We start from the raw sequence: 20,017 nt of genomic DNA on the forward strand, positions 1-20,017 counted from the left end.
ATAAAACTAAAATGCTTAAGCAAACACGCATTAAAACAAACTCAAATAACCTCTGTTTTATTTACCACGGCGAAGACACATTTTTTACAGCATGTCACTAATACATTATATAAAGCTATGCGACACGTGGCTTTATTTGTGTATTTATACAGTGCAGTATATCTGCTTATGGTCATTAGAGACAATATTTCCATTTTCCTTTTCAGAATATTTTAACAAGCCACATATATGTTTATCACACTTAAAGGTAATATGTTTATGACACATTTACCCGTGCTAATGAGATGCAGAATGTAAACCAGGACCAGTACGGAAACAAGCAAACAGATCATCACTGTCATCACTGCTTCAAACGCTGAATCACTGAGTGATTTCTGGAAATTCTGGCTCGGTTTATTCAGAGTCACTACAGAATCATCCGAGTCTGCTTCGAGTCTACAGGATTATTACTCAACATCACTCAGGCACCATTTACACTGCAGGTCTTGATGCCCAATTCCGATTTGTTGACTATATCCGATCTTCTTTTAAAGGGGTGGTATAATGCCCTTTTCACAAGATGTAAAATAAGTCTCTGATGTCCCCAGAGTGTGTGTGTGAAGTTTTAGCTCAAAATACCCGACAGATATTTGTATATCGCATGTTATTGTGTTTTTTTTTAGGTAGACAATTTTAAGATCTGTCCAGGGACAACGGATGAAAAATAGCCTTTTGGCTAATTCTGGTGCATTTGCAGCAATGCTAATTAATGTACACTGTCCCTGTCAAATAAATTAATAAATAAATAAATAAAATCGTCACTTTTTGAGGGTGAGCAAAAACGCACCATTTTGAGTCTGTCCCTTTAAATGCAAATGAGCTGCTGCTCCCGGCACAGGGGGCGGAGCTTCAACAGCTTGCACTCACACACACACACACACACTGAAAATTTCAAAAACTTTTAGCCTTTTATGTTCAAACCGGAGTCAGACAATGATGGAGAGACTCAAAAAGAAGTGACAACATGTAGAAGCAACAGGACATTTCTGAATGGTTAGTTGATGAATTTATGAAGCTGATGTGTAGTTATCTTCTAGTCATTGATATTCTGTCATGATAATCTATAAATAGCATGGTGTGTTTATAAAGGCATGGTGTGTTTAACTTTTAATTGTCTGACGAAGAGCCTACGTGCTCGAAACATTACCACCTGTGTATGAGTCTACCATCAAATTTTTGTAGCCATGGTGTGCCGACTTTTTTTATTTTTTTATTAATTTCCTTGTTGAACACCCAATTTGAGCAACATATTGCTTTGCTTTGGATGTGCGTGCTTTGGATCTGATTTTTCGTGGGTTATATCCGATCTGTGCACATGAACGGCTGAAGACGCAACTTTTTTTTTAAACACATGATCTTTAATACTAACACTTTATTTTCTCTTCTCTTCTACTCTATAACGATTTAATTTAAAAAACGTAATAAAAAAAAACATACTGCGTTAAACTTGGAAGGATCACAGCACTTACATATTGTTGTCCTATTGTTAGTTTCACTGCTTCTATTGCTCTCCTCATTTGTAAGTCGCTTTGAATAAAAGCGTCTGCTAAATGATTAAATGTAAAAGTAAACATGGGAGGAAAAAAATCGGAAATTGGTCACTTGACCCATGCAGTGTAAATGGTGTCTTAAATCGGATCGTGAGGAGCCTAAAGATTCCCAGTCCTAAAAACCACTGGTTAGTGACATCCCTGAGCAACACTAGAAACAAACAACTAGGCAGTTCTTGACCTGAATAAGCTGAAAACACACTCAAATGATGTCTGGCAGTATGATGCTAAAACATAAAATCACAGACTAGTTGTTTTTGAAAATTTGCAGTGTCTGGTTTGGGGTCAGTCTAAAACACTTCCATTAGTCTGTGCCGACAGGAGTGAAGAGGACAGACAGTAAAAGCATGAATTTGTACCCGAGCAGCCGCGCGACTCGAGTTTTCAAACCATCAGCGCAACAGATTAAAGCGTAAGTGGACCTCAATGAGACTGAACAACAAACAGAGAAATAGAAAGACAAAACAGAAGTGCAGCAACATTGCTATTGTTCGGTCTCCTTTATTCCACTCGAAGTGGTTTGTTTGTGTGCGTCTCTACAAGAGCTGTAATAAAGTAAGGACAGCAGCACAAGGTCTTTGAAGACTAAAATGTCATCTTTTCATATAATTTAATTATTTAATATTATGTATCTGTATTATTATTCTTTATTCATAATCAGTTGTATTATCGTATGGAGTTTTAAATGCATGTGTTTGTGTAAGGGTGGATTCCTGCAGTGGTTCAAGCTGCAAGACTGCCAGATGACTAAAGAAACGTTATTATCAAGATGGTAGAAAACTGCACATTTCTTGTCTGTTCCACCCACTGCCACTAATACCAACGACGGAAATAAGCACAGTTACAATAGCTTAATATTTGCTTAATATCGTTGCTATAGAGAGTGACAATATTGTTTTGCAATATGCAGCACTTCAGAGTCAATACCAAATCAAAACTAGTACACTTAAAATAGTTACAAAATAGATGTATGAGATGATGATGATAACTTATATTATTAATTGTACCCAGCATATATGAAAAATGTTACCTGAGGGAGAGGGAGAGGGAGAGGGAGAGAGAGAGAGGGAGAGGGAGAGAGAGAGAGAGAGAGAGAGAGAGAGAGAGAGAGAGAGAGAGAGAGAGAGAGAGAGAGAGAGAGAGAGAGAGAGAGAGAGAAGAGGAGGCAAAAGGAGAAAGAGCCCCAAGAAAAGGGACCCAGAGAAGAAGAGAGCCAGAGCATCAAAGAGACAGAGCAACAGTTCCAATCTTCTTTTATCCTTTCCTTGACCATGTGACTAAAACACAAATGTGAGACATTCAAACTGACCAATCAGATAATTACACTTCCCCACCGTACTAAAGGTGTGACAGTTCATCGACCCCCGAAGTACAAACATATTGGCCTACAGGCCTAGATCACTATCAGAAACCTCTGTGTCTTAGGAACTCCAAATGGTCCTTGTGGTAGAAAGAGGGGGTGGAAACAGTAAAGAAAATATCTTTGTTCATTCAAAATATCTTGGATTATTTTCAATCCTACATTTGAATGCATTAACATGTTCCACTGATAATGATACAGCAAATGTGTACAGTTGGCATATTCTTTACCAGGAAAGGAATGTTTTTCAACGGATGCAATGTACCACACATGTATACCCTGAAGGATAGTTTCTTAATATGGAAAGTGGATTGTACCATGTGCAAGCATGACGTATACGTTCCATTTTTAAAGCTCAAGCAACATGTTTTTCTACCTTACAAGGAAGTTGTAAAGTCCCTCAGTGGTGTATATAAGCTCAATCTTACTGTACTACGGCAGAGAAACATCGAGAACGCACAGACCTGGGCCGGGTTTCCCGATAACGATGTATCTTAGCTCTTAAGAGCGCTCTCTACGTGCAAGGTTACGAATGCTCGCAGCAATTCCACGAGCGTTTCCCAAAAATGCACTTAACATGAACGCGCGAGAACGCGTTTTACGTGCTACTTAAGAGTCGCTGTCCATTCGCGAAGTGCTGAAATATAACCTTATATGGAATCGTATTCTGAACGTTTAGCCTTAATTATTAGGTTTAACCTAATAATCGTCATCTGTGGATTAGCAATCAAGACAAGTCTAAAGTCTACATTCAGGCGGAGATAGCCTACACTGAACAAAAAAACAAACAAGAAAAGATACCTTTCAAAAAAGATGAAATTAATGTAGGCCTAATTTTAGAGGAGATAGAGCGAAACTAAGATGTTATTTTTAACAGATTTAAAGGACACCATACAAATTAGGAAAAACAAAACATCTGGGTAGACATTGCAAACTAACTGCAACCCGGGGTGTTCAAAGATCAGGGAAGGTGGTCTGCAAGAAATGCCCAATACATGGCTGGTTTTCGGGCACGTCAGCAAGTCATTGACAGAATTTTTTTTTATTCATCCATATTTTGCCCAGTCTTTGAAGCATATTTCCCACATTACTTCGTTCTTTTATGATTTTTTTTTTTTTGTTCATTCATTAAATTTGGATGTGTATTTTTTGATTTTTTTAATTTTAATTATTTAATTTATACATTCATTTAAACAAAAAACAAGTACAATAAAGTGTACAATAAAAAAGTACAATCAAAACCTTATATTTGTACTCTGCAGTGTAATCTGTTAAATCTAGATAAAAGTGTAATCTGCCGGTTGTCCAGCAGGTGACCACTTGGGGATTTACGGTTACTCGAGCACTCGTAGTTCTACGAAGATTTTCAAGTGCTACTTAAGTTACGATGCTTTTGGGAAACAGACCATAATATTAAGATCAGTCGTACAATCGTTTTTACGAACTTCTTAGGCTTACGATGCTTTTGGGAAACGCAGCCCTGGCGTGAAAACAACATCTTCTCTCAAGTTTCTCTCCTGACATATAAGAATAAAGATTTTTCTTGGCAAGATAACTGGTGTCCGGTCCCATGAATCAAATAAAGGCTTAATACCAAGTCTACAGCCTTCACAATCATTCCCATCTCACCGACAAACCAGAGAGATCGAGCGAAGGAGGGAAACGCATTCGTATCTTCCTCATTTCTTTCTACAGACGTCAAAGGACAAAGAGTGACGGATATGAGCAGTCGGCTGGAAGGAGGAGGAACGATGTGTGGACAAACCGAGGGTAATTTACCTCAAATCCACTTCCAGAGATTAAACCAGTGACCCGCCACTGACTAACACCAGAGGACTGATGTGATTAACCTTCAGAGATCTGCCCTGGAGACACAAACTAAACTCACAAACAAGCTCTCAATCAGGTCTCCTACAGATTAGATGGAGACTTTTCCTCAAATCTCTCCTGAAAAACAAACAAAACAACAACAACTCAGATTTGCAAAGACACTAAAGTCAGCAATCAAAGGTCAGAGATCTCAATATGAACTCGATCATTACTCATCCCTTTCTCTGAACTTCTGTTCACCTTCATTTTATAGCTTTATACTTAAATATTTAGGCCTTAATTTAAGATTTGAATTGCAAAATAAAAATGTCCATCCATTTGGATTACACAGGTTTAACGTAAACAAACTAATAGCCTTAATGTGATTAATTCATAAAATATTGATATAAAAAAAGCAAGAACATTGGCCTATATAAATAATAAAACAATAAAAATGCAATATTTCATCCTTGACTATGGTTAAAATATAATTTAATTTCAATTTAACTAATATTCGTAAATTAAAAATGCTCGAAATTATAAACTACTGATAAAACAATGCATAATGTAATAAATTTAAAAAATCGAAATTAAAAAAATTAAATCTGCCATGCATATTTTTTAATTCTTGAGCATCAGAGATAATAAATGATTTGATTGAGGTTTAAAACAACACACAGTACATTTGCTGTAACCAAGCATATTAGATACAGCAATCTAAATTAAAATACATAATATCTGACTTGAATCTAAAAGTATATGCATCACTCAAAAAAGCAAGAGAACTTTGTTTGAGCATGAAAAAAATGTGGTGAGAGCATAAACAAAATGCATCAATAATCAAAATGAATGTGGTTGTGAACTGTGAGAGAGTCTCTTTATTACACTGTGAAAACAGCACTGCTGCTTCTTAGATTACACACACACACACACACACACACACACGCGTCTATAACGATGATTCCCGATAAGAAGCCGCTGCATTTCAACACTTTGAGCGCGTCGGTTAAAACAACAACAAACACAGGATATGAGAAACTCACTCTTCTTTACTGCACTAAAACCAATTATGCTCAACAAAAACTGGGCGGCAGCGAGGACGTCTAATTTCCTCATCTGGCCGTTCATTGAGAGTGATTTCCAAAAGAAGCCGTTGTCTTTTATCAGCGCTGTTTGAGTCACGGGTGGAGGTTAATGCAGCGTAGCGCTGGTACTGTTACTGATGCGTGAGATTGGCTCTTTTCCACACAATTAATGAGCAGATTTGCCCACTGAGCAAAGCCTGAGAATATGAGAGAATTAAAAGAAAAAGAATACAAAGTCACTTCAAAACCAGCACTTGTGCATCAGATTGAATGTTCTGCTTCAAATAACTTTTGGGGTGACGTACAAAAAAAAACCATAATTAAAAACTCTATGCGTTAAGTAAATTAAAATATGAGATGTCATATAAAAGAGCAAACCTACTATACATGAACTTCAATACTAATCTTCACTCTTATGCGTGTGTTTACCATGCTTTTACCCTGGCAGAACTGCACAGATGGGGTAAATCGAGCAGTCGACGTCTACTGCTCCTAATGAAGGTATCTGAACATTATCTTTACCCTAATGATCAAACCCTCGGAGCATTACACACAACATTACACATCCGTATGGAGGAATCACACATAACACAAATGAAATAGCCAGGGAATTTCTGGAATAGGACAAACACAGCTGTTCATGTGACACTTCAGAAGTACAGAACAAACTACAATAATAAAGAAAGTTTGATCTAACTAGATGATACTTTTATGGTATTTTTGAGTCTTTTTTAGAGCTTGACAGCATCTGCTCACTGTCTGCTTTCACTGTATGGAAAATAAAAACTCAATTGATAATAATTCATGTAAAAAGTATTGTTTTTTAAAGATTTTTTTTATTTTGATGAAATTGATCATAAAATTAAATATAATGTTACAAAATATTTCCTGTTCTTTTGCACTTTCTATTCATTAAACCCTGAAATATGAAGCAGCACAACTTTTTTCAACACTGATAATTAGGGATGCACCAGATATTCGGCCACCGAAAATTTTCGGCCGAAAATGGCCCAAAAGTGTATTTTCGGTTTTCGGCCGAAAGACTTTTATCACCGAAACAATACGGCCGAAATGTTGTGATGACGCAAACAGCAGATACCGCGACCTGCACGTGCTTGTCTGAAGCAACATATCTGCGGTGTGGACGTATTTCAATATATCTGAGAGTGACCCACGGACAGCAATTTTTAAAACACAGACGTCCCAAGTCTTCCGGAAGTTCCGGGAGTCTCCCGCGTATTGATAGCGGCTCCCTGATGCCCGCAAATTAGTTTAAATCTCCCGGAATCGCGAGCGAGCATGAGCGCGCATACGTAGCGCGCGCGCGGCAGAGAGAGGGAGCGAGAGACCTTGCGTGTGTGTGCAGAGCAGCCGTCATTTATCAGAGGTGTGTGTGTTTACCTTAGCTGTTTATGGTTTTTGCAACTCACGTCCATGAGCATAGCTGCAGATAGGCTATTATTATGGGCTATGGCAGTATTGACCTAAATGCACTTTGTTTTTATGAGAGAACATTTCATTTTTAAACCTTTCTGCAGGCCAGTAGGCTTTTACATCATTATTTAATGTACACATGAGTGGGGTCAAGTTAAACATTTAATTTTATACTTTGCAATGTGCTAAATAAATATTTGCATAAAATTTTAATTGATTTATTCTTTGAAACTTTAATATTAATTTATGCAATGCCTTGATTATAGTAAAGTTAGTACACAGTCATAGCCATAAATGGAATGGTACTAATAATTGGCATAATTTATTTCGGTGTTTCGGTTTTCGGTTTTCGGCCTTAGTTTCCTCTTTTTCGGTTTTCGGTTTCGGCCAAGAATTTTCATTTCGGTGCATCCCTACTGATAATAATCATAAATGTTTCTTGAGCATCAAATCATCATATTAGAGTGATTTCAGAAGGATCATGTGACACTGAAGACTGGAGTAATGATGCTGAAAATTCAGCTTTGATCACATGATATAAATTATATTTTACTATATATTCACATAGAAAATAGTTAATCTAAATTGCAATAATATATCACATTATTGCTGTTTTTACTGTATTTTTGATCAACTTAATGCAGCCTTGGTGAGCAGTTTCTTTCAGAAACATAAAAAATCCCCCTATTAACTTTTCCCGCTCTTCCAGAAGAATAACAGTGCCGACCACAGACCAAAGATTATATGAAAAGGATATTTAAAGTATTCATCAATCTGACTCTGTCATCACAGGGTCACCTTTACAACCCCATTAGACACAAACATCTAGTGTTTCTCTCCTCTTCCTCTGAGACTAAAGGAAGTGAATATTTATTGACTTCCAAAAATAAGACGGAAAAAATAGAGTTTTCCATAAACATCATTAGTCAGTTTGGGGTTGCCTTTAATTGCATGATGGGAGGAGCTTGTTCGGCCGGTTGCATCATGTGTGTCATCAGCCAATAGAAAACGCAACGGCACCGTCCTCATTATAACACACCAATGACCTCCTCATCATTCATGACTTCGGAAAACTGGCGGATTCTTACATGACACAGCAGATGTTGTGCTAAAACAGCACATTAGTGTGAGACGGTCCGATCTAATGAGCTCAATCACTCAGCACGACTCCGGAGATTCCCAGAGGAAAATCACACAGCTGCTCCGGGATCAGCCGGAGAGATGAATATCACAAAACATGGGCCAAATGTTGTCAAAGCATACTGGACTTTAATCAACACACCGGAAGATCTTCAGCAGTTTCCTCATTTCCTGATGTGAAACGGACTCGGATGATCAAACATGACGCAACATGTGCGATTAAATCCACTCATAAGTTCTGAAAAGTGCGGTGATCATTTCATTTTTGGAGTGGCGTGAATCTCCAAAACTCGGGCATGTCAGTCAATTTTCACTACAAAATCAAAGGAAAGAAATTAGACCGAAATTAACATGTAAAATAATAATAATACGTTTTCTATTTTTGTTTTGATTGTTTATTTGTAAAATTGTAAATTATTTATAAAGTATATCTTTAAAAAATAAAAAATAAATGTATATTTTATTTTAATTGTATGTTTTTTTTTTTATTATTATTATTAAAACTTATTATTGTTATTACTTGTAAAGAATTTATGCATCATAGCTGTAAATCAGAATAAATTTGAAAAAAGTACTAATTTAAAAAAATGCAATCAATCACAAAAAACTTTTTTTTTATTAATAATAAAAATTATTATTTTTTTTTTATTTTTTTATTGCTTAAAAAATTCAATAATGGTCATACTAGAGTCAAAGGGACATGCAACCTTCAAAACGAACACCTCACTGATCTCCTCATTAATCACAACATCTGGTGTATTAGCAAACAGATGTGAAAAGGTTTCAGAGTTATTATTGCAATGCTGAAACATGTATAGTTTGTGCATTTTTCCTGAAGATGAGACATGGCTTTATTTGTCTTTCACTATGAGGTCCACTACTCTGTCGTGGCGTGCGATGTACATTCGGTATTTTTGAGACACAAATACAGTGTTTGTTCTTCATATATGACAGAGGCGAGTGTATCCGAATCTTAGTTGCATGCAAAAATATGCAAACGCAACACTCAACAAAAACAATCACCGAAATATTCACCAATGATGATGTTGACACTGAAAATGTAAACGTGCATGTGTGTGTCTCAGGTCTCCTGCAGTGTGTATCAGTGCAGCATCTGGAGTATCTGTGTGAGGAGTGACTGCGACGCTCAAACACACTGTGTTTAAGACTCACCAGAGACCTGTCAATCACCCCACGGGGGCGGAGTCAGTGTGAGCTCAACATGCTGTGAACTGTGTGATGCTTGTTTTTTGTTTTTTGCTGTGTGACATTGTAAAGCACATTGGTCAACTTCTGTTGTTTTGTTGAACTTGCTGTTTGTTGTTTGTGCTATATAAATAAAGTTGCTATTATTGCATGTTACTACATTAAATAATAAAATATCTGACATCACAACAAGCCTTGCGAACTGAACTGGATCCTTGAAAAAGCCTCCGTCCGTCTGTAATGCATATACAACTTTCACACTTTTTATGTTGCAAACTTTGTGTTTTACAAGTGATGCTGATCATTCAATACTTTGCAAATCTCTGAATCATCTCAGAAGGTATTAAGAAAAGTCAGGCGGATCAGAGACGAAAGAAAAGGGAATAAAATCACCTCTTCCTCGTGTATGAATGTGCATCTTTATATCATGCTTGCATATGTTAGTAAATGCAATGCAAAGCGGCTCCAGAAAGCAACTGAGGCCTTTATAAGTACATGCCTATAAACATCTGACCAGCATCATGAATTAAGCTACAAAATATTACGTTGGTTTGGCTGACGAACTCATGCAATACATTATTTACTTAGAAACAGTTCATATTATCAGTTATGAATATGCATTAGATAAGCATATAAAAGCATTCTGCCTTGGCTCTATATCAGGGCAGATATTGAAGACGCTACACAGAATCTTTCCTTGTTTTAGTGCGTTTGATTCTGATTCCCTCTATCGTTTCTCTTTCTCTTTGTTTACCCTGGGTAACTTTAATGAAGACTTTCAACCTCTCTTTTCACCCATTAGATCACCTTCAGAAAGCCCTCCAGCGATGCTCTCCAGAACATCAAACTTTAACAGCCGGTTCAAACGAGACAAACTCCTTTCACAGACACACACAAAGCATTTACAGATATTACACCGGTTACATGAGAGGGAGTTTACTTTATGCGTGTTTTCTTTGCCCTTCTCTGAACGCCGAACAAATGTTCCCGATCCGTTGCTGTTTTCTAAAAACCATCGCAAACGTTCTGAGATGATTCACAGCTTCATACCGAACATTGGATGATTTGTGTTACTTGTAAGCAGGGCTGAATGCAGGTACAGATTGGCTTTGGTGAGCAATTAAAATATATCCAGTAAGTTTATAAGGAACTGCGACATTAGATTATTTAAGTGGAATCATAATGATAAAATCACCTCGACATAAGACATCGTCTTCTGGTAATTCTGATCATTTTTACTTTTACCATCCAAACTCTAGCAGGCCTTTTTCTCAAGAACTCAATGTCGCATTAAGCCACCAAATATTAAATATGCGGAACAAAACCACAAGACCGACTCGTCTGCGAGTGACACACAACAACCTGCGCTGAAAACAGCCAGGAAAAATTATTTAACCCCCCCCCCCCCTCCCTTTTTGAGAATGGACATTAAAATGCACTATTCACACTTAAAATGGTTGTAATTCAAGAATGCTTTGGGAATGTAGACCTAAGTTTGGTCTTGTTTGAAAGAAAAGACTCAGCACATTATTGCTGAAGTGAAAGCGCTTTCAAAAATTAAAGTATGAACAAGTTATGGAAGTTTAAATTTACAGTAAATCAGATATACTGTACTTAATATATTTTTTTATATTAAATATATATTTTACAAAATATTTTTTACTATAAAATTACTATAAAATCAAAGCCATATATCTAACCAAGTTGTGTTCCAAATTTGAAGTTGATATCACAAAAATGTAAGTTCCCATGAGATTTTGTTTAGGCGTAATACCAAAAATAGCCACCGGGTGACATTGAATTCCATTGAATTTAACTGTATGCATCCTGCCATAACAAATTAATACATTTCTGTCCAAATATCACTTCTGTCACAAAATATGGAACCTTGAGACTCAGACCTTTCTGACAATATGTGTTTTGTCAAGATTATTTTGATCATAAATTATGAAACATAATGATGCCCAAAAGGGGAGGAGCTTGATAAAATAATTTAGAGTACCGTTTCTATGGTAACACAATGTCCAATTTCAAAACAGTTTTCACAGGATGCATTCTGAGATCTTAAGCTTTCAAATGATACCTAATTTATGATAACTACTAAAATATGTAATGTAATAAAAAAAGGCGATAAAAAAAGATAATATTATATTTTAGAGGATAATATATATATATATATATATATATATATATATATATATATATATATATATATATATATATATTATACTTTTTAGAAGATAATATTATTTTATAATTTTTTATTGACAAATACTAGATTATATGTTTTCTTATGAAATTTTTACATATTATCCAGTTTCATGGATGGTAAGAAATATTCATGGACACTAAAAATGGCACAAGATCATTCTATGCATCAGTTAGGCTTCAGTTAATGCATGACGCAGAAGTATGTGTCGCCTCTTAATGAAAATCTGAGAAATCTGTTAAAAACGGTCCTGTTTTACTTGTAAGCGATGCCAAATGCAATTTGCTGTGAGTAAATCAAATATATTTACTCTCTATTTGGCCAGTGAGTTTAAGAACTGTGACACTAGACTAGATTATTTAAATTAGGGATGCATGGATATTAAAATTTTGGCCGATATGATAACCGATAACCGATAATTCTTTAAATTTGAAAGCCGATAACCGATATATTGGCCGATAAATCTAAATCCACATTTTTATTTAATTTTTGAGAGCATGATTACAAAAACAAAAGTCTCATCATTAAAAGCCATGTCCCAAACACTCAATTATATATTAGGTCTCATTATAATTTTATGTAGCCGATATGATAGACTTGCGCTGCACATGTTGCACTGAACTATATTTTCCTTTTTCAAAGTGATTCCAATCATATTTTAAGCAATTCAACACCATCATGTTGAACAGTGCGCATCTGAAGAGTCTCAGCTGAAGGAAATAATACATTATTTATCGGCTGTAATATATCGGCCAAATTTTCTTATCAGGCCGAAAATGATAACATTAAAAATTAACATATATCGGCCGATACCGATATGGTGGCCGATATATCGTGCATCCCTAATTTAAGTGGAATCGTAATAATAACGTAATCAGATCCTTGCTGATGTCAAAACAAACGTCTACTGAAGAAAATATCTCTTGCATGAAATCACAGAAATGTATTCGACACATATCGCATATCGGTATCAGCCGATATTTATTCATTTCTAATGTTATCGTTACCGATAAGATAATTTGGCCGACACTTTACAACCGATAAATAATAATGATTTCCTTCAGCTGAGACACTTCAGATGTGCCCTGTGATGATGTGAACAGTGCGCAGATTTGTTTTAACACTGCAAGTAAGCTGCAAAACACGACAAAACTAAACGTTTGATTCCCATGAATGCATGAGCTGATCAGATGCATAACTTGAACGCAATGTACAACGCTTTGGATGAAAGTGTCTGCCAAATGCATAAATGTAAATGTTTATGCATCTGTCTACTATGCAATTGGGAATTAGTGGTGGGAAAAAAAAGAAAAAAAAGTCCCCCTGTGGTGTAAATCCAGCTTTTAATGTTGTTTATGTGTCTATGTGGTGTTTTTAATACGCTTTAAGACAAAGCATGTGTAAATTCATAAGTCGACACCATTGCTGAGTATTTCCTCCTTAAAACTGCAGTGAACCAAAGACAGTCTCAAACACACGCTTTGAAATCGCTGGTGTTTCTGACGTCACAAACTACCTTGTAACCAATCAGATCAACGTGTGATCGTCAACTAGGGATGGGACGGTATGAAAATTTAATATCACGATAATAGTGACCAAAATTATCGCGATTATCAATATTATCACGGTTTTGTTAAAACGAGATGAAAGTGTTCAAAAAGAGTTGATGCTCACACTGAAGACATTTCAACAAGTTTTATATTTGAAAATCAACAAACAAAAAATAAAACAAGCAGCTCTATGCACTTTTTAAAGCATTTCCTTCCTTATAATGACGGTCGTCAATAGCAACGCATTATAAGACCGCGCACATGCATTGTAACGGCCACCTAGTGTTAAGTAGTGTTCATGACATGAATGTGGATGTGCCTTTAAGATAACTTCTTCTATGGTGTACGTTATTGTATGCATGCTGTTTTTATGTGAGCGCGCACGCACAGTGAGAGTGAGATTGATCACGCTAAGAGGAAGATGACCGCTCTACTGCTGACCGTTGTTTTATTATAATGTGTTTACTTTGATTTGTAGCATGTTTTAGAGTTTTCTTTTCCCTTTTAACATTCGCTCTTCGACATGTATGTGAAGAGTGTGCTTAACTGAGAGAAAACATCTATAAAAGTATCGTGGAACTACCAGTTCATTTGCACTGTCTTGTCTTGTATTCTTCATCTGGGCAGACTTCAAACTCTCTGACAGACGTTACACCATGTTTCACAATGGACGCGCTCGCTCGTTTCATTCAAATACAACTTGCCGTCTTGTGTCTCCGTTTTTAATTGTATTGAAAATTAATAAATCAGAGTTGATTTATTGTTTACAGAGTTTGATAATATTGTTGTGATCATCTTGTCTGAACGATTGTTTTGTACGCTGTACATGATTTATAAAAAGGTAAGAAAACATTAATCCCAATTCAATGTCCCCGTAATTAGCCTATGTGGTAAAAAAAAAAAATTGGTGTAATAAGTGTATAATGAATATAAATTAGTATCCCTTAAATGTCACTCTTAATAGTCTTGTTTGAACTTGTTCGTTCGTTCGTCTTTGGCTTTTGGCACTTGATGCGAACTTTTCTTTGCGGAAGCCTCACGTTTATTGATATAAAATAGTTCAACTTAAAACAATATTTCATGCCCAATTATTTCCCAGACGTAGTTTTGGTATTGAGGTCAAAGTTAACTTGCCTTGCGTTCGCTATACAACAGTCGGTGATGGTCACACAAGACGACTCGGCAGATCTGAAGTTTCCCCCTATTGCAGCGACTTTTTCTTGTGCATGTTCTGCTGACAGGGTGACCATCCTCGATTAAGTTTCCCTCGGGACTTTTGTTAAAGCCAAAATATGACCACACCTCAGAATTGGTTCTTTTAAAAGGCTGAAAAATCTCCCGAGCACGGTCACTGCCTTCCGCAATTCCTTCTTGAATAAAAAAAATAACATTGCGCCTGCGGCTGCGTCAGACTGTTGATGGCTGAACAGGATCTAAAATCGCGATAATCAAACACGGTTTTAATGATAATTAAATGTTAAACGATATTACTAACCGTCAGTACATTTTATCGTGGTTTATCGTGAAACCGGTAATCGTCCCATCCCTATCGTCAACCAGTGGATCTCTGAGCTGAGTGAGTGAGTGGAGGCGGGGCTCATTTGCATATTCATAGAGCCACGCATACTAAATGAGGCAAGGGTGTCGAGTTACATTCAAGACATTTTAAGGCATGAAGGAAAACAACTTTTATATATGTAATTTCGGTGCTCAAAGATGAGTTTTAAGGGATGCAATTATTGACGGCAGGGGGACTTTAATTTCAATGATAAAGCTGTGAATGTTTTGAATATCATGCACCAGGTGTAAATCTACATCCGAACAACACAAAATCTTGACAGAAGAACATGCTGGTAAAACAGAGTGATCTGGGATGGGGAAAAAAAGACAGTATCCATGTAGAAATGAGGTAAATGAGGTGAAAACGAGCAGGCGTGTAGAGATGCAGTCTGGCAGGAGGACTAGCGGGAGAACCAGCATGAGGAGTTTCTCAAAGGTCTGTCATCATCTCACACTGTCACTGCACACACCATCTGCTTCCCTGAGCTACCCACGATGCACTGTGCTTGATGCTATATATTTGCACTCTCTTTAAAGAGTACTTCTGCGGCCCAACGTCATGTTTCCACTACTTGCGAGGACAGAAACTCTGTTGGGAACCGTCAGACGTTCTCGGATATAATTACAGCAGCGACTTTGAATACGGAGAGTCGGCCTGAACCCACGAGGAAAACGTTATTGCTCTTTTGCAGCTCGAGAGACACAGAGTCTTCAGTTAAACCTCATGTCAGTCTCATGTGTTTCTCCTCATTTCTCTGAAGCAATCAAAAACTAACTTTAGCTGGACAATAACTTTATTCTAGAGCTGCTGTAAAGCCAAAACAATCTCTGTTACTGTAATTTTGTATTATCACTGTAAAGCTGCTTTGAAACAATCTATATTGTTAAAAGCGCTGTATAAATGAAGATGACTTGACTTAAAGGATACAGAGCATAATATTCGAGAGTTTTTGGATTAGTGCCACAAAGAAGCCACCCTAGTAACACCCTAGCAACCACCCAAAACACTCTAGCAACTGCACAGCAACCACCTTAATATTCTAGAAACTACAAGATCCTACAGAACCTCTATATCTAGGACATTTCTAGTGCTACCAACAAACAAATGCGATTAAACGCATATACGTGTATCTATGTACCATCTTTTATTTGCTTTTAAAACTGTTTTAATTTTCCTTGCTTTCATTTTGAGATTATTTTAATTCCTTTAAATAATTATTTTAATTTCCTTCAGTTATATCTAATTTCAGTCTCATGTGTTTCTCCTCATTTCTCTGAGCAGAATATCAGAGCAGAATATCAGGGAGTTTTTTGGATTAGTGCCACAAAGAAGCCACCCTAGCAACCACCTAAAACACTCTAGCAACTGCACAGCAACCACCCAGAATACCTTAGCAACCACACGGCATCACCCTAGCAACCGCATAGCAACAGCCTAGCAACCACCTAAAACACTCTAGCAACTGTAGAGCAACCACCCAGAGTACCATAGCAACCACATAGCAATACTCTAGCAACCGCATAGCAACAACTTGGCAACCACCCCAAGTTTTTTAAACTACTAAACTAAAACAAACTATTTCAAACTTCAAAACTAAATCTAAATACCTATTAAAACTTCTACTTAACTAAAACTATTTCAAACTTAAAAACGTCTGATTTAAAGCTCTACTTCAAACTTTCTGGTCCGGCTTTCTCAAGCCAACTTAAAATTTGTCTCGACTAACTTTCTTTTCTTCGTTTTTTGGATTAGTGTCACAAAGAAGCCACCCTAGCAACCACCTAAAACACTCTAGCAACTGCATAGCAACCACCCAGAATACCTTAGCAACCGCATGGCATCACCCTAGCAACCACATAGCAACACCCTAGAAACCACCCAAAGTACCACAGCAACCACATAGCAACACCCTAGCAACCACATAGCAACACCATAGCAACCACCCCAAGTTTTTTAAACTACTAAACTAAAACAAACTATTTCAAACTGAGAACCTTCAAACTGAAAACTTTTAAAACTATATCTAAATCTATATATCTATTAAAAATTCTGCCTTTTAAAACTTCTACTCAACTATAACTATTTCAAACTTAAAACCATCAAACTTAAATTATAAAACTATTTCAAACTTAAAAACGTCTGACTTAAAGCTCTACTTCAAACTTTCTGGTCCAGCTTTCTCAAGCCAACTTAAAGTTTGTCTCGACTAACTTTTTTTTCTTCTGGTGCTTCCCACAAATAAATGCGATTAAACTGGGAACACACAGACCTTTAAACCCCTGCTGATTCCGAGAACGCGTCACATGACAGAAACTACACCGCAGTCAAGCTAATGAAAATGAATGCTACGTGCTAGCACAGTAGCTGTGTCCTGCTAAGGTAGCATACGACGATTTACATGCACTCCTGGAGGCTTTAGCTAATGAGAGTCTAAAGGCAGCGATTACGGCCTTAATTCACCGGGAAATAGACACGCTACAAATCAACAGCGGCCACATAATTACCCTGGAACGAAGGCTTCATCTGCACTGAACACTACATCACTGAGAGTAATATCAGCCTGAATATGGAGAGTCTGGATGTTTGTAGTAATGAGGTGCAGGTGAATCAAACGCTCATGCAAACATTTAATTACGCTTGTTAATATTGTGTGGCTTTTTTGTTAGCGCTGAACTTATAGCATTTCAACATTTTAAATTCACTTTGTGAATACAAACTCTTTAAATGTTCAAAGCCAAAAATCACAATGACAATAACCCACACACACACACACACACACACACACACACACACACACACACACACACACACACACACACACACACACACACACTAACCCAAACCCCATCACACAAAACTTTCTGCATTTTTATATTTTCAAAAAACATCACTTAGTCTGATTAATAAGCGGTTTTCCTCATGGCGTCCAACAAATTTCCCCACAAGGACATTTTGTCCCCATAATGTAGGGTTAACCAGGACACACACACAGTGACACGCACACACACACACACACACACACATATGGACTTTATATCAATTTTGGAAATTGTTGTACGTTCACATTTAGGATAATTCTACGCAGGTCTTTAGAAAAGAGCCCCGTGTCCGTAGACACGCATGACACGATTCACTCCACAAATACACACAGTTTTCCAGTCCGTCCGTTGCCATTATAAAGAGATGCGTTTGCTCAGATGTGTGTTCAGATGTGTGTGCATTCAGGTTTATAAACATCCGTGTGTTTCGTGTGCAAATATGTGTTTTTGTTTGCATCCTGTCGGCCTGATGAGAATCAGCCACAACATGCCCACAGTGTGTGTTTGTGTGCCGATGCAATCAGGAGTGTGAGACAGCCCATCAATAACTGAAGGCCTCTGAGGATGAAGATGTGCCGCGCGCTGGAAGCAGGAAAATGGATGTTAACTATTTATTCCTCAGCTTTTCTCTCCACTGCTTCCCTCTTTATCTCACTGCAGGATCCTGGGCCATTTCTCTCTCTCTTTGACTTATTTCAGACCATTATGTTTCTGTTTCTGTTTCTGTTTGAGCTTTCCTGTGGCCCAAACTGTAGAGCGCCGGCGCTTGCAACGCCAAGGTCATGGGTTCGATTCCCAGAGAACTGATAAGAATGTCAAATGTGTGCCTTGAAATGCAATGTAAGTCACTTTGGATAAAAGCATCTGCCACATGCATAATGTAAAATGTAAATGTTTACTTGTCTCTCCGGAAGTGTGTTCATCCTGTGTCTGAATCTGTGTCTGAATCTCAGCAAACATGTCCAGGTCATATTTTACCTTATACAAATAATCAAAATAAAAAATAGGAAATATAATTAAAACCTACTTTTAAGATCATTTTGTGCATTTTGACTTTTTAATATTCAAAAGAACCCCCATTCTTACTATTGTAATGCAAATAAAGTAATATACTGTATTAACATCTAATAATGACAACACTGTCATATTGTGCATGAAGAACATTTTAAAATTATATATATATATATATATATATATATATATATATATATATATTAAAAAATATTATTAATATTATTATTATAAAATATTATAAAATATAAAACATTGATAATAAACATAAATGTTTCTTGAGCATCAAATCATATTAGAATGATTTCTGAAGGATCATGTGACTCTGAAGACTGGAGTAATGATGCTGAAAATTCAGGTTTGATCACAGGATATAAATTACATTTTACTATATATTCACACAGTAAACAGTTATTTTAATTTTTAATAATTTTTCACAATATTTGTCACTCTTACATTTAGTTTAGTTTGTCTTAGTTTCATTTTCAAGGACTTTTAGTTTTTTCATCTATGTTTGTTCCTATGTTCCCGTTTGTCATTGGTTACCATGGTAATTCCTCATTTGATTGATTAGCACACCTGTCTGTGTTTGGTTCATCACAACTGTGTATTTAAGCTCCTCTTTACTTCCCATTCACGGCCCGGTATTGTCGCGTTTTACACGCAGACTCGTCTCTTTGATTAATAAACAATGTTTCTATTTGAATTACTTCGTCTATCTTCTTCATCCTGAGAGTAAACGTTACAATATTACAGTTTTTTAAGTTTTTTTCTCACATAAATATCACCTTGATGAGCATAAAAGAACATTAATTTAAAAAACATATCCAAACCTTAACAACCCCAAACTTTTGAACGGTACATGTGCCTTGCCTAGCCTATATATATACATACTTTTTTTCTTTTTGGAGAATAAATATGACCCAGAGGTACAGTATATTTTTATGATGGTAAAGCATCAGTTCTCTTTAATACACTGTAAAAAAAAATTTGTTCACTCAACTTACATTTTTTAGTTATTTTTTTGCTTTGACTCAGTTAAGTTTTATTGACTTAATCTACTAAGTATGTTCAACTTAAAAAGTTTAGTTGACATAGTTAAAATAGTTGAGCCAACAACTTATTTCAAGTTACCTGGACTTGTAAAGATTAGTTGAAATACAATAACTTACATTTTCAAGTTACCTGGATTTGTAAAGATTAGTTGAAATACGATAACTTACATTTTCAAGTTACCTGGACTT

At 36.4% G+C, this 20,017-nt stretch overlaps 1 protein-coding gene across 2 annotated transcripts in view; it reads right to left on the reverse strand.

Moving 5' to 3' along the window:
* Positions 1-20,017, reverse strand: part of LOC309494440 (neural cell adhesion molecule 2) — a 280,054-nt gene that overhangs the window by 178,973 nt on the left and 81,064 nt on the right. The window lies entirely within an intron of this gene.

This window comes from Leuciscus leuciscus, assembly GCF_965113295.1.
Source record: "Leuciscus leuciscus genome assembly, chromosome: 3".
Classification (NCBI taxonomy): Eukaryota; Metazoa; Chordata; class Actinopteri; order Cypriniformes; family Leuciscidae; genus Leuciscus; species Leuciscus leuciscus.